Source organism: Garra rufa, chromosome 1 (assembly GCF_049309525.1).
Source record: "Garra rufa chromosome 1, GarRuf1.0, whole genome shotgun sequence".
Classification (NCBI taxonomy): domain Eukaryota; kingdom Metazoa; phylum Chordata; class Actinopteri; order Cypriniformes; family Cyprinidae; genus Garra; species Garra rufa.
In genome coordinates, this window is record NC_133361.1 from 96,397,776 (window position 1) to 96,417,472 (window position 19,697).

Consider the following 19,697-nt stretch of genomic DNA (forward strand, 5'->3'; position numbering starts at 1 on the left):
CCCAGTCAACAATGTCTGATATTTTAGCACATCTTTATCAATCTCAGTTAAATTCAGACTTGACAATTGACAAATCTACATTAACATTAAATCATCTTTGAAAAAGAGATTTTTTTTTTAATTGTTTACTTTTTAAACTGAAAATAGTTACTTTTTTATTTTGATAGGTGGCCCGCTTCACAGTTATTGGGGGGACCACCCTGGAGATCAGGGTCCGGCGCATGCTGGCATACAGCATGACCAATGAGCTGGCCTCAGGCCTAAACTGGGCAGGCAAGAAGAATAAGGATGTGGGCAAACAGAAGCGGCCCTTTAAAGAAATGGCTCTCTGCAAATGCATGTTTGGTAAATCATTCTGCTTAAGTATGAATGCAGTATGAATGCAGTGCTTTCAGTAAAACAGTATGCCCTCAATTGAGTAAATTAACTCAAGCTTCACGCTTCTCTCCCATCCTATTCAATTTACTACCAATTGGACTATGTAACATAATTTTTTTTAATTAATTTAGCTTATTATTTTTCCCATTTTGTCTATATTTGACAAGTAGCCTAGTTTGACTGAACACCGATGTGCATTGAACCTTGAAACTAAATAAGGAATAAGTAAGTAATAAGCTTGCTCCTATTCGGCCAATTCGCTAGTAGTTCGTCCATAGTCTGTAAAAGAGTTCGTCTGAAGAAAGGGCTAACCTGAGGCCGAATCACATCTGGCAGGCGGATGTCTACCTCAGCTAGGCTATTTCTCTAAATTGTGTAACACTAGACACATTAGGCCTTCAGAAGAAATTAAAAGATTTTTCTCCCTCTGGTGAGAAGGGAGAAGCACTTCACACAAATGTGAGCCTTAGCCTACTGCATGTCATAAAACTGTAGCCTAGGCTACGTGTTTGTCAAATAATTTCATCCTAAGATAGGCTATTTGACACTTTAAAAACGGCTACATTCACCAAGACGTTGCCTTTGACTTACCAGTTAATGTTTCCAGATGTGAAGTTTGTTGTGGTGTCCCTGCTGCCACAAATTACCTCAGTGACTCTTCAGACCAGAGTGGAAAAATATCGGACCAGCATCGAGCACGCACGTGACTGTTAAATTTCGCGCTAATTTCGCTGTTAAACCTGTAATGTGATTCAGGCCGTTTCTCAATACCAAGTACGCAAAGTTCGGACTTACGTCCTTTGTAGTTCGGACTTGGAAGTTTGACTTGGGAGTACGAACTCGTGAGGATGCAAGTCCTGTAATTCTGCAAATGGAACAGCAGTGCACTTTATAATGTCAGTCAGCTCGCCTTTTCTACTCTGGTTATCTTCACTGTATGTATTTACAATAAGACGAAATATGATATCAACCACCTCTGCCTCTTATCGTTTTCATTTAAACATATTAATAGCTGCAAAAACGTAGTTCAGGGAATGTACAGCATTACAGTGAAACGAAATATTATATCAGACAGCATTGTCTCTTTTCCGTTTTATTCAACGTTAAACATATCAATAGCGACAAAAACGTGGTTCATGCAACGTGTTACAAAACAATTACAATTAAAGGAAGTGATATCAAACACCACTGCCTTTTTGTTCTCTTCAAAATATAAACCACAACTCTCTTTTCGTACTCATTTAAAAAAATAATAAAACAAATTAATATGTGATTAAAGCTTTATGTGCACTGACTGTGTATAATACATCTTTGCTCTATGTAGCCTATAATAAAATGAAACATGACAAGCACAACTCTGCCTTTTTTTATTAAATGTCAGTTTTAATGAACAATATTAGCCATTATAAAAGTAGAAGTATAAAGTATAAGAGACTTGTGTAATCGGAAATAAAGACAAATCATTGACTAAATCACAGTAGCATACTTTTACTTGTATTCTAGACGCCTTGACTCAACGTCTTACAACGGCGAACAACTACGACTTCACTCAAGCCGTACAGAAGTGGCTGCGCTACGCCCCAGACCGAGCTGGAGGAGCTGGAAGACAGACGCAGCAGGAGTCAGCACTTTAAAAGAAAAAATAAATAAATAAATAAATAATACAATAAAAAATGTTTAATTTTTAAAGAATGCGTGGTGTGTCATTTGTGCTAGTCTAGGTTATAGCCTAAAGGTATAGTTTCTATTTTCTATATTTTTGCTAGCCCATCCTGTCTGTCGATAAAGCAGGATTATAGTCTATTAATAATGTTTTTAATATTATATTAAAATTACAGACCTTCAGATTAAACCTGTGGTATACTAAAACACCACTGAAGTTTTGTTGATATGCTGGGATTTCAACATTGTTTCAATATCCATTGTAATCGAAATACCATTGAAATTCTGTTGATCTCTAGGTATGATTTAAACGTTGTTTCAATGATAATAGAGGGTGCAACATGATGAAGAATCAACATCAAAGTTCGACGTTGATTCAATAGTTTTACCGTTGACAGCGGGATGTTGATTTAACATTGCTTCAATTACTATTTGCTATCCGGGTAGTTTAGTAATAATTTAGTAATTTGTCCTGTTTTATTGTTGGTTTCCTCTTCTCTGATCATTTGGAATGAGAATAAATAGACCAAAAACAAACAAACAAAAAAACATGCCAATAAGTTCAAATATCAATTCAATTTCTATGATTTCCTGAATATTTTGAAATTCAAGATGGCCGCCCCCTGGTGACGTCATAATTAGATTAGATGAGTATATTTACACCCCACATAAACTTTAGGTCATGCCCAACATTTTTCTAATTTACAGTAGACCTCTATCTTTAAGCCCTTTCAAGCAACAAGCTTTTGAAATCTTGGTGTCAAAATCCAGCATTTTTCCAAAAAAAACCCTGGCACCTAAAGGGTTAAACATTGAATTACTAGTCGTTAACAGAGTAATATTTTCTTTCCTACCTCTCTCTCTTACCCTCTTTTTTAATAAACATAAATATTTAATTGTAATATCTTTTCAACAAATATAATTGTGTATGTGTGGTAATACAATAATTCATTACATAACATGAACTAATATAATACATTACAACAGTTATTGTACATAATACATAATACCTATATAGAGAGTGTGTATACACATATTTTTTATTTCATACTTGTCAACTTAAAATGATCTCTAAATAAAGGGAAGCACTGGTGACACCTGCTGGTCAAAAACAGGAACATTAGTGTGTGAAAATGACAGGCATATTTTCCTGGGCAAATTTTCCAGCTATAAATGAATTTTTTTTTTTATAATTACCTATTAAATATGTTGTCCTTTCTGTCACAGAGTTACATTTTACAAAAAAACAGTTACGTTTACAAAAAATAAACAAATTATTAAATTAAAAACTATTAAATTGTTAAATTCACTACAGAGTGTAGCTACAGTATTCAATATTACAAAAAGGAAAAAAGATAATTATTGTAGATTATAGTTCATAGTATTGTAATAATGAAACAAAATAATGCATTAATTGAGTTCATTGTATCCATGTGCAGTATAAGCACTCATGAATTAGTCACATTTCCAGGGCTCTCAGAAGTAAAAGTCATCATAGTTATGTAAAGTAAACTGCAGCAAATATATTTTTGTGTTCTCATTCGCCACAATAGCAAAAGAAAAAAAATCCATGATAGTGTTTCAGTGACTTTCTAAATAATGGGGAAAAGTAAATAAATAAATAAGACGTTGATTAGTCAAAAGAGTGTATTATGTCAGATTTACAGTCACTCCCTCATCTTTTGTACAGAAACACTTGCAAAGTATAGGTTCGTAAATGTACATTAATTTAACAAGCGAAAATATAATAGTTTCTACATTTAACATGCTAATAATTGTGGAAAGCACATAAAACATCATCAGTGGGTAAACGGGACTTTTATTTTGGTGATGAGACGTCATAAAGCGGCGCCCCTAGCATTTGTTGTGATTCGGCTGAAGAAAGGTTTGTGGTTTTTAAGTTTTTTAATCAATGCAAACTGTGGTTAATTTAAAAGTTTTTACAAGCTTTCAATCTTAAATACAACATTGTAATGCTTTATTTTTGCGAGTAAAGTGCACTCATATTAATAACAGAAAATGCGTGACTCATTTTGCTCCGTAAATGTGAATCAGTGCATCGTTCAAGTAGAAAGTGAAAGAAAATGCGAATCTAAATCATCTGAACCGAATCAGTGGTGAAATGATTCAGTGATTCGAATCGATTGAATCAACTCATTCAGTGACAACAAACACAAACATGTATAATGATAACTTTTACAAACTGCAAATGTGTTCGTGGAAGTGTAATCTATTAAATCTTATGTACAAATAATTGAATGCAAAAACTAAATGATAAATGCTTAATATTAACTATGTGTGTAATACCTGTTTTAGTCAGGTTATTTCCCATTAACTAGCCTATTACTCTGACTGAGTCTCTTACCAGTGCACTGACTGCTGTAGTGAAAACATAGAAATTTAGTTTGCATTTATTTTTGAGAATATTTACTTTCTGTTAATTATTCTGATCTTAAACAGGACAAAAGTGTCCAAACAGAAAAAAACCCTGCTGAAGCAACTGAGATCCACGTGACACACTATTATAAAGATGGTGTTTATTAAAGAGGAGAGTGAAGACATGAAGATTGAAGAAGCATTCAGAGTCAAACATGAAGATACTGAGGAACAAAGAAAGATGGATTTTATTAAAAAGGAGAATGAAGCCATGAAAATTGAAGAAACATTGAAACATGAAGATACAGAGGAACAAACAGGTTGGTTTTTATTCTTAAAGCTCATTACAGAAATGAATGATGTTTATGAATAATGTCACACGAGTGTAGAAATGTTTTGACAAGTGTAACTTCTTAACATTAAACCTAGTATCTGCTTCTAATACTAAAACCATTGATTTCTAGCACTTTAGCTAATTATGCTAAGATATGCATATGCTATGCTGATTATGCTAAGTATTGGTCTTTTTAACTGTCCAGTGAGGAGGGTGGGTCTTTTAAGTAGAGTCTGCCAAGTCTAAAAAGATGCAGATATCGTTCTCCAGGTAACCCCCCTACCCCCGAGTCTCATGCAGTTTTGCCCACGTGCACCCCCCAACCTCCCGCCCCAACCGCAGCAGTATGCGCCCCTTATTTTTTTGTATTAACAGTGGTAACCCTAGCTGCTATATGTTTAGTATTGAGGTGATACTTGAGGCTCAATGTGCTGTGGTGATATGCTAATTCTTCGTTGCATAGCTTGCACACAACCGTGCTCTTATTGACGCTTCCATCCATTCGTTTTTTATAACAAAATTTCCCATCCACAGGGCCAACCAAAGCGGTCTCATCAACTTCTTTGTCCATGTTCATGTTCACTGTGGTTTGTTGGTGCTCCAGTATAATCGGTCCGCTGAAACTCATCCAGTGAGAAATGTTCCACGGTGCAAAAATAAGTGCAATTAAAATAACGTTATTTTTGTGTAATTAATTAATCTAAATTAATGTGTTAAAGTCCCGGCCCTAAATTTTACTAATGTTTTTAGTTTTCCACCGCTTCTCATCCTCTGACAGTCGGTTTTGGGGTGTTTTCCATTAAAAGGTCAGTGTAACAGCCAACTTGTAGGATTGGCTAATGTAATTGCCCCTTTAATGAAACCTCGGAAGGAATTATTGTGTGATGAATTTTTCATCTGATGGTTGAGTGGGGAGTTTGTCCCCTTTCTTTTTCCATAGTCTCTCTCTCTCTAAATTTGTTGAATTTTATCCCCTAGGTCGACATAAAAATGGTATATAATAATTGAGATCAGTCTATATAGATTTCCTAGATTTAGTTAATTGTATAACAGAGAACATAATCTCTGTAGGGTACTGGCTGACCAGGATCAGGTTTGGACGCAGTTATGGTTACCACTTTTAATACAAAAAAATAAGGGACGCATACTGCGGCGGGGCGGGGCGGGGCATTATCAACTTCCTCTGATCCAGTATTGAAATAAAAAAAAACGGATCATAGATTCATCTATTTGAACTATTTTACAAAATATATAAAAAACTAAGATAGATACCTGTTTCCAAAAGTCGTCAGAATATTTACAGCCAAGTCAAGTCACCTTTATTTATATAGCGCTTTTAACAATACAGATTGTGTCAAAGCAACTGCACAGTATTTAAACAGCACAATAGTGTGTAAGTAACACATTATTGTAAATCAATTTTCAGTTAAAGGCAGTTCATCACTGAATTCAATGATATCATCGTCAGTTCAGTTCAAATAGTATACGATATCGCTGGAAAGTGTCCCCAACTAAGCAAGCCAGAGCCGACAGCGGCAAGGAACCGAAACTCCACAGGTGACAGAGATGGAGAAAAAAACCTTGGGAGAAACCAGGCTCAGTCGGGGGACCAGTTCTCCTCTGGCCAGACGGAACCAGCAGTTTGTACTAATGTCTAATTGTAGAGAACTCATCAGGATCCTGTGGTGTAGTGCCGATGGCCGTCAAGGTTGGCGAGGTCTTTAGTGATGATCCGTCTCTGGAGCTCATCTGGGTGACATCCATGGCTATTGAAGTCATCTCCAGGTGGTGATCCATGATCTAAGCTGGGTACGGACTGGATCCGGGGGACTGCAGTGACCATCTGATCCGGATACAGGCTGGGTCTGGTGGCTATGGTGACCTCGGAATAAGAATGACACAGACTAATATTAGCGTAGATGCCATTCTTTTTACGATGCAACGAGTGCATCAGGTGTTATGGGAGGTGTTTTCGGTTCCGGTTGACCTAATTAATGCAGCCTAACAATCCTTTAACGGATTTGAATTATAGGAATGTGTTAATGTTTTATGTGTAAGCCAGGTTAAAGAGATGTGTATTTAATCTAGATTTAAACTGACAGAGTGTGTCTGCCTCCCGAACAGTGTTAGGTAGATTGTTCCAGAGTTTAGGCGCTAGATAAGAAAATGATCTGCCGCCGGCAGTTGATTTTGATATTCTAGATATTATCAAATTGCCAGAATTTTGAGAACGCAGCGGACGTGAAGGACTATAATACGATAGGAGCTCGTTCAAGTACTGAGGAGCTAAACCATTGAGGGCTTTATAAGTAATTAGCAAGATTTTAAAATCTATACGATGTTTTATAGGGAGCCAATGCAGTGCTGACAGAACCGGGCTAATATGCTCATACTTTCTAGTTCTATTTTTTTTATTTTTTTATTATTTATTTATTGACAATAAACATAACAAAAGACAATATAATTTATAAACAACAAATACTTTCTAGTTCTAGTAAGAACTCTAGCTGCTGCATTTTGGACCAGCTGGAGTTTGTTTATTAAGCGTGCAGAACAACCACCCAATAAAGCATTACAATAATCTACCCTTGAGGTCATGAATGCATGAATTAATGTTTCAGCATTTGACATTGATAGCATAGGTCGTAATTTTGATATATTTTAAGATGGAAAAATGCGGTTTTGCAAATGCTAGAAATGTGGCTTTCAAAGGAGAGATTGCTATCGAATAGGACGCCTAGGTTCCTAACTGATGACGACGAATTTACAGAGCAGCCATCTAGTATTAGACTGTGTTTTAGGTTATTACTTGTGGAGGTTTTAGGTCCAATAATTAACACCTCTGTTTTTTCAGGATTTAACAGTAAGAAGTTATTCGCCATCCAGTTTTTAATATCAGCTATGCATTGTTAGTTTTTCGAATTGATATGTTTTGCCGGGCTGCGAAGAAATATAGAGCTGAGTATCATCAGCGTAACAATGAAAGCTAACACCATGTTTCCTGATGATATCTCCCAAGGGTAACATGTAAAGCGTAAAAAGTAATGGCCCTAGTACTGAGCCTTGAGGTACTCCATACTGTACTTGCGATTTAAATGATACCTCTTCATTTATTGCCACAAACTGATGACGGTCAGATAAGTACGATTCGAACCAAGCCAGTGCACTACCATTAATGCCTACATAATTTTCAAGTCTGTTTAAAAGAATGTTGTGGTCAATAGTATCAAACGCAGCACTAAGATCCAGTAGCACTAATAGGGAGATGCAACCACGATCGGTTGACAAGAGCAGGTCATTTGTAACTCTAATAAGAGCAGTCTCAGTACTATGATATGGTCTAAAACCTGACTGGAAATCCTCACAGATACCATTTTTCTCTAAGAAGGAGCATAATTGTGAGGATACTACCTTTTCTAGTATCTTTGACAGAAAAGGGAGATTCGAAATTGGTCTGTAGTTAATTAATTCAGTGGGGTCAAGTTGTGTTTTTTTAATGAGTGGCTTAATAACAGCCAGTTTGAAGGTTTTGGGGACATATCCTAATGATAGTGATGAATTAAAAATATTCAGAAGAGGATCTATGACTTCTGGAAGTACCTCCTTTAGTAGCTTAGATGGAATAGAGTCTAACATGCATGTTGTAGGTTTAGATGATACAATTCTTCCTCTCCTATAATAGAGAATAAGTGGAATTGTTCCTCAGGAGATCTACAACACATTATCTGATGCGATACTGTAGCGGGCGGCTGTATGGTTACAATTTTATCTCTAATAGTGTCTATCTTGGAGGTAAAGTACGTCATAAAGTCATTACTGCTGTGCTGTTGGGAAATGTCTGCACCTGTTTCTGCTATATTTTTCGTTAATTTAACCACAGTATTGAACAAATACCTAGGGTTATGTTTGTTTTCTTCTAAGAGAGACGAAAAGTAATCCGATCTGGCAGTTTTTAATGCTTTTCTATAAGATAAGTTACATTCACGCCAAGCACTATTACGTCTACACGAGAGTTCTGAAGTTCACGAAGTCGTCTCCATTTACATTTTAGCCGACCAAAGGCTTGTTCAACTACTACCCTCCCTCTGCTGATCATTGGATTTCTGCGGCTGTCATCTTCATTCAACGTTCCATTGTCACGTTTCGGAGTGACAATGAAAGGGAAACTGTTGCTTATGTATGCACTATCCCCAAGTTATCTATAGTCTCCCAACTTCTGTCTCCAATAATTGAAGAATGGTCATACCCTAAGCATTCGGGCATCGTGCAATCTTCCAGAAAATATGTCTGTGAATCTACCTTGGTCATCTACAATACCCTGCAGCAGCACCGAATAGTAGGCCTTCCGGTTCAAATTAACCCCCCCCCTCCCCCCAATCGGTGGCCTCAGGATTCTAAAGTGGCACCCATCGATTGCATCAACTATTCCATCTATCCCACATGCCCGTCTGAATAGGGCTGCTTGGACAGTGTTCTGACAGTCATTTGGCCAGACAATGTTGTGTTCTGTAATGGCACATGTACGGTCAAGCATCTCCATGATAATTTTGTGCGCTGATCCTTGACTGACATCAAACTTGTTGGGGGTAAGGGTGCTAAAAGGCTCTCTATTGTTGTTAATTGTAGACTGTTAAAATACAGTATGTAATGAGTAAGATTTTGGAACATTGTAAATTGTATGATGTAACTGTTTATAAGTTATTTATATATTGCTGTTATTAGTATCAAAATGCAACACCTTCAACTTTAATCAAATGTTGACATCATGCCATAGGCCTACTAAATTTTGACTCCAGCTGAGCTCCCTAGTCTTAAAATATTATTCTGAGAAAAAGTTTGGTAGACGAGTGTGCCAGCTAGACTGCTCCTATAGCCAACAATCCCCACTCTACCATTCTTGAATTGAATTGCTGAATATGATACTTGGGTAATGTTAAATGTAAGTAAATCATGAAAATCTGTTCTTTTTTTGATTGGTCTGGATGCGGTCTCGACTCCTTGAAGACTCGGTCTTGACTCGGACTCGACTGTATTTGAAAACCTACGGACTCGGTCTCGACCCTTCAAAGACTCGGTCTTGACTCGGACTCGGCATAGGCGGTCTCGTCCCCATCACTACTAACCCTTTTAAAAACTCAATGACAACATAAAACACAAAAACTCTGTTTTACTTACAATACCAGCATTACAATACTTGGTCTCAACACAGTTTGTATGGGTGGACACAAAATTGATCACGGTCCTGAAGACAGCTGTGACCTGATTGCTCTCCGCCCCTGTCTCTAGCACCTGTAAACCATTTCGAGAGTGACTTTTCGATGTCTTTCTGGTTTACGCTTTTGGTTATTACATTCTTCTTTATTCCACCTATAGAAACAAAAGTTTACACATTTAATCATCTGAAATTTCCATCTACATACTTTGGTTACATTTTATTTTATAGTGTTCTTGTCACAGAGTAGGTACATTTAAGTACCCAGTAATATTAACAACATTTAATTACTATAAAATGAAAACTGTCATTTACTCACCCTCATGTTTTTCCAAACCCATAAAACACAAAGATATGAAGATATTTTTAATTAAATCTGAGAGATTTCTGTTCCTCCACCGGAATGAATTTCTTATTGGTTTGTACTGACTTGAGGCTAAGTATATGATGATCGTTTTCATTTTTGGGTAATGAATTCCTTTAGGGTCTGGATCAGAAACGCACAATCTATTTCTATAATAAGTACATGTAAAATGTAAGATGGACACTATAAAATAGAGTATTACCCATATTTGTTAATATTTACTCCTGTACAAAAGAGAACAACAAGCCAAATATTAACAAACTGATGCGTTATTTCTCTAACATTACAAGCTTGAGCAGCGCCTGGGGAGCAGTTGGGGGTTCGATGCCTGAAAATGACTATGTGCGACTGTGAAAAAATATTTAGGAGCACCATGAGTGTAACAAGTGTACGTGCTGGATGGATGAGACGTGAGACGAGATACAATACAAACGGTATATTTGGAACACAGAGATAAATCCACACACGAGGAACATGTAGACAGCAACAAAGGCCGACAGTGTACTAAACTCAAAGACAGACTTATAAAGGGAAACTAATGATTACACAAAGGTGACGGGGATCAGGGCAAACGAGGGCAAAACCAAATCAGACAGATCGATGGGGGGAGACAATGGGAGAACCAAGTACATGAACTGACAGAACTGTGACATTACGCCCCCCGTCCTCGCGCCGTAGAAAAATAAAAACAAAAACAAAACAGACAAGGGTGGAAAAACAGAAAAACTCCATGAAGGAGGCTTCGGCGGAGGACGCAACCCCAGAAGGGGGACCAAAACAAAAGTCCAGGCGACAGACAGGACAGTCCAAGGGGGCGACGATGGAGGGAGGAGCCAGGGAGGAAACAGGAGGGACCCAGAGCAGGGGGAACAGAACGAGACCCAGGCCACAGCCATGAAGACGGCCCACGGTGGAGCCGACGGAGGGAGGAGCCATGGTGAAGGAAGGAATGCCGACTCCAGGGGGCCGACCGACAGAGGCAGAGCAGGTGGAGGAGGAGCCCGAGGTGGAGACGGAGAGCCGAAAATCCTGGGCGACACCGCGGATCCGGAGGGCCAAGGCGGAACAGGAGGCTCTGGCGGTCGAGGCGGAGTTCCGGAGGTCTGCAACGGAGCCGGAGCAACAGAGGATGGAGGCTGTGCCTAAGGGAGGGAGGAGTCCCTAGGAGCCGGTGGGACGGCGTGACGAGGCTTGGCCGGAGGAGCAGAGTCCTGAGGTGACAGAGGGGTGACAACCGACCAGGGCGGAGCCGGAAAGACGAGGGAGCCCAGTGGAGCTGGTGGACCGACGGGCGACGTTGTAGCTGAGGGCGCTGAGAGCCATGGTGGAGCCGCAGGGTCGGAGTTCTGGACTCTGAGGCTTGAGGTGAAGAGGAGGGATCCTCCAGCCGATGTAAGCTGGCAGCCCCGCGGCGAGCCCACTGCACAGGTGGTGGACTGAGGGTGAGCAGGGGGACTGACAGGTGACAGCTGCGATTCTGGAAGGCTGGGCGGAACCAGCGATGACTCTGGACGACTGGATGGGATCAGTGGTGACTCTGGACGACTGGACGGGAGCAGTGGTGACACTGGACGGGAGCAGTGGTGACTCTGGACGGGATCAGTGGTGACTCTGGATGACTGGATGGGATCAATTGTGACTCTGGACGGCTGGACGGAACCAGCGGAGATTCAGGACGGCTGGACGGAACCAGGGGAGATTCAGGACGGCTGTACAGAACCAGCGGAGATTCAGGACGGCTGGACGGAACCAGCGGAGATTCAGACATTGACAGAAGAGGGAGGGAGGGAGGGTGGGTGGGTGGGTGGGAAGTCCAGGCAGACAGGTTGGACATGGCAGGTAGGTATAACAGTATGGAGATCTATTAAGTCACCAGAGTAATCCACTGAAGCTTCAGAAAAGAAGTCTATTAAGTCCCCAGAGTTGTGCTCAAGCTCACCCCCAGTGGTGGTGCAGTGGGCAGGGCTCTCTACCTTAAAATGGATGGTTAATTTAAAATGGTTTTGAAAGAAAAAAAGAAAAAAACGGGGACAAATTCAAGAACAAAATATATAATCTGTAGAATTTGTGTCTGAGATCATTAGAAACAGTTCAGTTATGTCAACACAGAATTAAAATTCAAAAACATAATTGCTGATTTTCATCCTGTACATGCTATCTTTGAGAAATATAATTATAAATCTGCTCACAATAAACTATAATACTGTCAGGTGTTTATTGCACATCTGTTGCCTGTAAGTTTTTTTTTTTTTTTTTTTTTTTTACTCGTCTCCAAAGTGGCATATAGTAACATACATACATACCTGAAATTAAATAGCACTAAAACAAGCAATAAATAAGTCATGGTCGATGTTAGAAATACCAGCCTACTAATAACATAAATAATTTCTCCAGCTGACACAGCTTGGTAGAGAGACCCAAGTAGTGCACTAAAGAAAACATCTGTTGTGACTTTTACAAATGAGGATGATAGAAGATCATTAGAAGTTGATCTAAGTGTTTCTTCTGCTGAGCTCATGTAGCAGCACATGTGTTGGATCTTCTTCACATTAAGAGACAACATAAATGTGAGGATCAAGCTCTCAGATTAACTTTAGTAACAGATTGTACTTACAGAGTGGTCAAACTCATTTTAGGATGGAGGTCAGATGTCCTGTGTTTACTTTTTTATACTCGGTTACATCATGTGTTAACCATACAAACGTCTTAGTCTTTTGTCAAATGTCCCTTGTTGTTTTATAAATTATATGTCGGTCCTTGTATCATCCGATCATTTGTTTTTTAAATTTAATGTTAAAAATTAGAAAATGGCTCATTTTTCTTTTTTTAAGGCATTAAGAGGATATTTTTATTTTATTTCAGTAAAGTTTTTGAACAAATCTCTTGAATGAATGAGTGCATTTACATGGACCCTCTTAATGCGATTATAATGAGATTTTGGCAATACTGCGATTAAACTTTTCTTCATGTAAATGCAATACTTCGATCATAATAATGCGATTAAGCTCATAATCGCAGCAAGCATAATCGTATTAACATAGGTGGCGCACGCCGATTTTAATCAAAATATACAGTCATGTAAACACCTTAATCGCAGTATTGCCACTTTGACCAGAGTGCGCATGTGCTTGTGACTTCCACGAATGACGTGCCACGCACCTGCAGACAGGGACGATGCTACACAGGGGCTAGGGGGGCTATAACCCGGTCAGAATTTTCAATATCCCTGGTTTAGCCCCCCAAGCAGCTGAGATAGAAGAGTGCTGTCTCGTGCTGTTAGCACATATCTGTCACAGTAATCTGCCACACGCGTCATGTGAGCGCAGTTTCCTGCATTAGGCTACATTTAATCCATTACATCATCACTAAGATTGAGATGTGCTGTTAGTTTAATGTTTAATTTAAGTGTAAAGTATGCACAGTTCTGATTATGCATTCATATGAATTGTGTTAATGTAGAGCGCACGACCCACATCTGACAGAGCGCATGGTGATGTCCAGTTTTGAAGTCTTTCCTTTGCATGTAAAAAGTTTTTGAATAGGCCTAAAATATAGGTCCTAGCCCAGCTCTTGTCGAACAGCTTATCCGAATTCTTGGTAAGAGTCTGGCCAGACTCCGACCCGAGATCGTTTTTTGGCCACTTCTGCCAAAACAGCTTATTTTTCTACTTTTTCAGCTATTAAAATAGTTCAGTTATAGGCCATATGGCAATGTAATTGTATTTCGTTTCAGTTTTTTAAGTTAATTTAGAAAAACGTTTGGAGCATTTTTTTCTTCTGTTTTTTTTATTAGATTTTTAACGACCAAGCGGCCAGCGGCAGACCGTGAGTTGATATGCTTGATCAATTTAGCCTTTTTAAAATCATAACTTGCCAAAAATAAAATCTATAGATATTAAACAGTCGAAGCCTATCAAAAAGTTAGTTTAAACGTTTAACCTATATGTGCGCTGTAAGACTCATATCCTATCATTTGTGCGGAGAGTGGAGGCTAACGCGAGCTTTACAGGACATGGAGGCTCTAGCGCGATCACTTTAATTGCAAACATCTTAAAATACGCCGACTGTTTTGCTCGTAAAGGTAAGAGTCATACATTATTCGTAACTTTAAAGGGTCTACATTTATTTGTGTGCACTCACAAACAATATCTATTTTTACTATAAAGAAAACAAAGAGGATGGGCCCTCTTGGTCAGGAACAGGAATCGTTAGCCTTTTATGTGCGCTTGTTCGCAGATTTGCTCTGCTGCCCGTTGGGCTCTGGCTGGAGCGCAGGGCTCTGGTCACTTGTATTAATACTTCTGTTAAATGTGGTGTGTACCAGAGCTGCTTTTCTTAAAAAAACAAGAACACAATTTCTTCATTAAGTAACTTTGACGTCATGAATATCGATTATATTCTTAGCACCCCTACATATTGGTCTAGCCCCCCGTTAGCCCCGTTAGAGAAATTATTCTGGTGCCATGCCTGCCTGCAGATTAGAAACCATGGCGGTGAAGAAGGTGACACACTGAGTTTATGTTGTGGACATTGCGCAACATGAACATAATGCAAAGAATAATAGGAATAATGGAAATTCCATGTAAACCAGAGTGAAGAGCTTGGCTCTTGACATGTAAACATCATAATGCGATTAAGTCCTTACTCTTGATTATTGGAAAATAATCGCATCATTCGTGCGCATGTAAACATAGTCAATGACTCAAAGACAAATACATTTTAACAGCCCCTTTTTTGCTGCCTACTAGCACAACAATGTAATCTATAAATCTTTATTCGAAGTGTCAAATAACTTTCAAATGGTGATTTTCTTCTATTATACCATACATACCAAAGTTTATATCCAAACTAAAAACGTTTATCCCAGTACTTCTGTGATTATTTGATTCACACAGTTGTCAAAGGTTGAGGAATGAAACAGATAAATCATTGTAGTTAAGTAATAGACTCAACATTGGTGTTCGAATCATGTTCGAGATCTTTAACAATCTGTTAAATTAAAGTGCTTTGTCATGTTGGTGGTGACACCCCTCTTGTAACAAGATAATCTTAGATTAGCAAGCAAGGTCCTGGCAGATCGCACACAGGAATTGATAGGTTTCGATTTACAGCAAGTGTCCGATTTCTGGCCTTAAGAATCCGATTCTGAATTTGGAGAGTAAATGCTTTTTTTTGTAAATGTAGTTTCAGTTATTCCTACATGTATTTTTCTTAAATTTAAAATAAATTGTAGTACAACAGTTGCTGGTGAATTATGAATTGTTTGTGAAAACAATCATGCACTGATTTCACACAAATTTGCGCATACTCTTGATTACCCAGATAGCACACATGCGTCTGTTAAAGATCTCTTGATCTGGAAAGCATCTGCTGTGTACAAACATCTGTGAGATGTCAGTTTTACAAATCATTCTAATTCATAAACATCTTGATACATTTAATAGATGACCATTTGACATGTGATAGGAAATGTCCAATAGATGTATTGCAGATGAGCAAACTACATCTTGCAGATGTCTTGTAGATGTAAATGCAGACATTATATAGATGTCTCTGAGATGTATGTGCATCAGGGTGTGGAATGGGACCCACCATCTATCAGGGGAAACATATAGAAGCATAAAGAGAAGAGGATGTAATATTGAGCCCTGTCACTCCATAATTGTGTTTGATGAGATGTCTACTCATTTATACAAAGCAAAGTGGTAGTGGTCAGATACACTCAATGCTAATAATGGCATTAAACCATGCCAAAAAAAATTCAAACTGTCTAAGAGAATGATCTATTTTGAGATCTGTCGATAATTAACCAGTTCTTCTGAGTCAAGCATTTCTTCTGAGTCAAGCACCTCCTTAAAGCAGTAATTCACTTCCAGAACAAAGATTTACAGATAATGTACTCACCCCTTCTCATGCAAGATATTAATGTCTTTCTTTCTTCAGTTGTAAAGAAATTAAGGTTTTGAGGAAAACTTTTCAGGATTTCTTTCCATATAATGGATATGTATGGTGCCCCTGAGTTTGAACTTCCAAAATGCAGTTTAAATGCGGCTTAAAAGGGCTCTAAACAATCCCAGCTAAGGTAGAAGGGTCTTATCTAGCGAAACAATGAGTTATTTTCTAAAAATTACAATTCATATACTTTTTAACCACAAAATGCTAATATTGGTCTAGCTCTGCGTGAACACTGTGTATTCCTGTTTAGCAAACAATTAGAGTATGTTGAAAAACTTACATCTCATTTTTCTCCTCCACTTTCAAAATCGTCCTACATCACCTTTTTACCCTTTTTTTGTAAATTGCGTTTCTGTTGCGAGAAAATGAGATGGGAGTTTTTTGACCTACCCTAACTATCATAAACAGGAATACACACAGTTCATTCAGAACTAGACCAAGACAAGTATTTGCGGTTAAAGGGTATATAAATTGTAATTTGTAAAAAATGAATAATCGATTGTTTTGCTAGGTAAGACCCTGGGATCGTTTAGAGCCCTTTAAAGCTGCATGTAAACTGCATTTTGGCAGTTCAAATTCAGGGGAACCAAAGAAGTCAATTATATGGAGAAAAATCCTAAAATGTTTTCCTCAATAAAAATTTCTTAACAACTGAAGAAAGAAAGAAAGAAAGAAAGAAAGAAAGAAAGAATATGAATTGATGTTTACATGTATGAATGTGATGTTTTGCTTTGTGTCATTAAAAAATTGTTTTGATCTCTTTTTGCGTTAGACCTGATGCTTCTGAAAAAGGAGAGTGAAGAGCTGAATGAATCCAAAGACAACATTCAGTATGAGAAACATCTTGATTTCATAACTGAAGTGAACTTTGGTTCCTCACAGACTGAAAAGACTACACACAAAATAGTTCAAAAGACATGGTTTGGAAGTCTTTTTTTTATCTGCCAACAATGTGGAATTATTTACAATACAAAAGCAAGCTTTGAAATCCATATGAGGATTCACACTGGAGAAAAGCCGTACGCCTGCCAACAATGTGGAAATAGTTTCTCTAAAAAAGAAAACCTTAAAGCACACGAGAGAATTCACACTGGAGAGAAGCCTTTCACCTGCCAACAATGTGGAAAAAGTTTCGTTTCGAAAGCAGTCTTTCAAGGACACATGAGAATTCATGCTGGAGAAAAGTCTTACACCTGCGAACTGTGTGGAAATAGTTTCCTACGAAAAGGAGACCTTGAAAGCCACATAAAAATTCACACTGGAGAGAAGCCCTTCACATGCCCTCAATGTGGAAGGGGTTTAACATGCAAACAAACTCTTAATGCCCACATAAGAACTCACACAGGAGAGAAGCCTTACACCTGCCAAGAATGTGGAAAAAGTTTCGTTAAAAAACCAGACTTTCAAAGGCACATGAGAATTCACACAGGGGAGAAGCCTTATACCTGCCCTGAGTGTGGAAAGAGTTTCACTCATCAAGGAAACCTTAAAGTCCACATAAGAATTCACACTGGAGAGAAACCTTATACCTGCCAACAATGTGGAAATAGTTTCCTTCGAAAAGGAGACCTTGAAAGCCACATGAAAATTCACAATGGAGAGAAGCCCTTCACATGCCCTCAGTGTGGAAGGAGTTTTAAACGTAAACAAACTCTTAATGGCCACATAAGAACTCACACAGGAGAGAAGCCTTACACCTGCCAACAATGTGGAAAAAGTTTCTCTGTAAAAGTAAACCTTGAAGCCCACAAGAAAATCCACTCTGGTGACAAGCCTCACACCTGCCAAGAATGTGGAAAAAGTTTCTTTAAAAAAACAGACTGTCGAAGGCACATGAGAATTCACACAGGGGAGAAGCCTTTTTCCTGTCAACAGTGTGGAAAGAGTTTCACTCATCAAGGAAACCTTAAAGTACACATGAGAATTCACACTGGAGAGAAGCCTTACACCTGCCAACAATGTGGAAAAAGTTTCTCTGTAAAAGTAAACCTTGAAGCCCACAAGAAAATCCACTCTGGTGACAAGCCTCACACCTGCCAAGAATGTGGAAAAAGTTTCGTAAAAAAAACAGACTGTCGAAGGCACATGAGAATTCACACAGGAGAGAAGCCTTTTACCTGCTTACAGTTACAGATGTAAAAAAGAATTAATTGTGCCATCACTGTGGAAAAACAGATATAGCAAACCTTGAAATTCACGTAAGAATTTACAGTGAAGAGAAGTATTTCACATCAGTGGCGAGCGGTGACTTTTTTTTTTTTAACTGGGTATGCTAAGTTAATAAATAAATCATGGATTCAATCATCATTCATTCAAGGGATTTGTTCACAAATGCTGATTCATGCAGTAAATCTTGAGTGAGCCATTGAATCATTCATTTAAAAATTTCATGCGATTTTGTTTGGTGTCTGTATTATCGTTAGAATTGTGATAGAACCACAATCTCCATTAAAAAAACCTTCAGTTTATCCGGAATCATGCCGCTCTATTTTTCACAAAACTCTCAAACGAGTCCACTTTTTATGTAGCCTGCTGAGTTTTGTTAATGATATTCAGCTGCATCTGAATGTTTTGCAAAAAGAGACAGAATAATTATGTTTGTTATTATTCTTTAATCATATTTTAATTGAAACTGGGAATTGAAAAGAATCAGAACCCTAGAAACAAGGGTCTTTCTTTATTTAGCAGATGCTTTTATTAAACCTTCTTCCAGGTTGCATCTAATAATAATAATAATACGTTTTTTTTTATAGCGCCTTTCTGCAAACTCAAGGTTGCTGTACAGTATCAGAACACATAAGTATTACAGCAAGGGAGAGAAAACAAAAACAAAACATATATATATAGACAAGTACAGTTACAGATAAAAATTTAGGAACCAGGCAGGGTTGGGGCCATTCATGAATTGAATTGAGAATGAATGGTAAATTCCAATTCACTTCCTGGAATGGAATTGGAATTGGAATTGCATGCAGCTGACAGGAAATGGAATTGGAATTGAATTGGAATGTCAGGAAACAGAATTGAATTCAAATAAATTCCACTTGAGTTGCTAAATAAAATAATTTGACTTGATTTGCTTAATAGTTTATAGTACATTAAATATTGTAAATCACATAAACAAACGATCAAGAAGTCCAATGTGGTGATTATTGGGAGAGGATCCAGCAAACTGCCTCTGACAACATGTTGAAAATTTTAGGGCTGCTTCTGCAGCCGAAGGGGAGGCGGACGGCAAAATAAAATTTATTCTGCCAGCGGACGCCGAATAGGTGCCAAAAATCAGGGTGAATGGGCATGACATTAAAGGCAGAGGTGATGTCGACTTTGGCCAACCAAGCACCGCGACCTGCTTTTTTAATCAGGGAAATGGCTTGGTCGATGTCATGATAGTTGAGAGCGAATTCATCGAGCGG

General features: G+C 38.3%; 1 pseudogene; it reads left to right on the plus strand.

Annotated features, from left to right (window-relative positions):
* The window catches only part of LOC141340586 (uncharacterized), a 187,090-nt pseudogene extending 168,570 nt beyond the window's left edge, over nucleotides 1-18,520 (plus strand).
* Nucleotides 18,521-19,697: the final 1,177 nt, after the last annotated feature.